Source organism: Pteropus vampyrus, unplaced genomic scaffold (assembly GCF_000151845.1).
Source record: "Pteropus vampyrus isolate Shadow unplaced genomic scaffold, Pvam_2.0 Scaffold37, whole genome shotgun sequence".
In the NCBI taxonomy this organism is placed as follows: domain Eukaryota; kingdom Metazoa; phylum Chordata; class Mammalia; order Chiroptera; family Pteropodidae; genus Pteropus; species Pteropus vampyrus.
In genome coordinates, this window is record NW_011888818.1 from 6,967,078 (window position 1) to 6,969,511 (window position 2,434).

The following is a 2,434-nucleotide window of genomic DNA, read 5'->3' on the forward strand; positions in this document are numbered from 1 at the left end:
TATGTCTTGATTTTGGTGGTGGTTACCTGGCTGTATACAGATCAATATCAATCAAACAGTACACTTAAAAAGGATGAATCTGACTGAATAGATATCATACTTCAATAAACCCTCCTAAAAAAAGCGAAAAAGCATATTTTGTATGTTTCTGTATTTTGTGTAAGTAAGAGAAATAAAAGTCTATATATGTATCTGCTTATTTTTGTAGAAGGAAAAAATTAAGGCTAAACCAGAAATAAATGAAATGGCTTACTTACAGGGATTAGGTGAGAATGAGGTGGGAGGCAGAGAAAAAGAAATGTGACTTTTCAGAATATATTTTTTCATATAGTTTTAACTTTTAAACTGTGGTAATAATGTTTTACATATTCAAAAATAAAAATTAAGTTGACAAGGATGGAGAAAAACCTTAAACTTTCATTTTAAAATGAACCTAGTTGTAAGTCAAATTAATAACAAATCAATCGTCCAGAAGAAAAAATAAAATTAGTTCAAGTAATTTTGAACACATCATTCGTTTTTTAAAATTTATTTATTTTAATTAGTTTCAAGTATACAGTACATTGGTTAGACATCTATATAGTTCGTAAAACGATCCCCTCAATTGCTCCCTCCCTCCCCTGACCCTCCATCTAGCCAACATATTAATATATTAATGCTAACTGCATTCCCTATGCCATGCTCCCCATCCCTGTGACCATCCATCAACTACTAATGTGTACTTCTTTAACCTTTCACCCTATTCTCCCAGCCTCCCAAACTCCCCTCCCCTCTGTCCGTTACCAAATTGTCCATTAAATTTGTGAGTCTGTTTTTGATTAGTTCTTTTTATTCCTTAGATTCCACATATAAGTGAAATCATATAGTGTTTAGCTTTCTCTATCTGACTTAAATACCTTCTAGGTCCATCAAAGCAATATCTTTTTCCATCTGAACACAGCACTCTTAATTGGACAATTCAGAGGATGAAAGAGGCCTATAAAGAAAGCTTGAATTTTACTCGATATTTTTATTGTCAGTAGTGGTATGAGTATAACAATTCCAGAACTATTTTGTGTGTATTGTAGGATTGAGCAAATGACTAAATATATTGATACTGTTGGGAATGAAAGCTTTCACTGTGGCAAAAAAAGGAAATATTGAGAGAGATGTAGCCCCTAACTGGCTACTTATAGGGAGAACTTTCTGTATTTGGGAGTGAATATAAAAAATAAAATTAAAACTACAGTATGAAATAGGAAAAAATGGATTATCACTTTTTTAAAAATTACATTAATATATGTCTCTTAAAATTACATCAATATCTGTCTTTTAAAATATATGTCTATACCTATATGTTGGTCTGCCATAGTAATACATAATAAAAATTATAATTTGTTTTTTATTCTAAATTTCTGCAAATTTGTCAATAACTTCATCAAAACTGATTTTTAGATATTCATGTTCGATAGTTGGTATAGACAGATATGTTAATCTATCTTTACTTATTGAGAAAGAAAAAACAAATAGGAAGAGTTGCAAACAAATGGATAGTTTGACAGAGATTCATAAAAATCCCATTTCACAATAAATTCCAGAAGTGGCAACAATGTTCATGTCTGTTATTTCAAGATTGATTCTAGTGGGTTTAAATGGTCTCCGAGTTAAAAATGTTAAACATACAAAAAAATTCCAAGTGGTTGCAGATAATGACAGAACTGAGGTAATATAAGTTCTATTTTTCCATCCATACAATCACTGCACTACCATCATTTATTTCAAATGTACTATTTATTTAAAGGAGGTAATGGAGGGAATGGAGTTGGAGACACCTCAAAGCCAAAGGCAAAGATTAAGACTTTTATGAATTCACTCTTCAAAGCATATGGCTAACAAAATGTGATACACACATGCAATGGAATATTATTTGGTCTTAAAAAAAGAGTGAAATTGCAACTCGTTCTACAACATGGATGAACCTTGAAGACATTATGTTAAGTGAATTAAGCCAGACATAGAAGGACAAACATTGCATGATTTTATTTCTGTAAGGTAGTAGGTAATTAAATTCATGGAGACAAAGTAGGAAGGTGGGTAGAGAGAAAGGAGAATGGGGAGTTGATGTTTAGTGGGTAGAGTTTTTTGAGAGGATGAAACAAGTGTGGAGATGGTGCTGACACTCAAGAGAATGTACTTAATGCCACACTGCATTGTAAACTTGTAAATAATTAAAATAGTAAATTTTATGTGATGTTCATTTTACAATAAAAAATAAATTTAAAAAATTGTTAAGCAAACAAAGCCAAGGGAACGAATCAACAGTAATAATCTTAAAAAAAAAAGAGGCATGCAGCTGAGTGCAGGTGTCAGGGGCTGCAGAATACATTGTTTATTAAAGAGTAAGTAATTTTAAAATGCGCTAATCTGAAGGATACATCTTGTTAAAACAGTAACC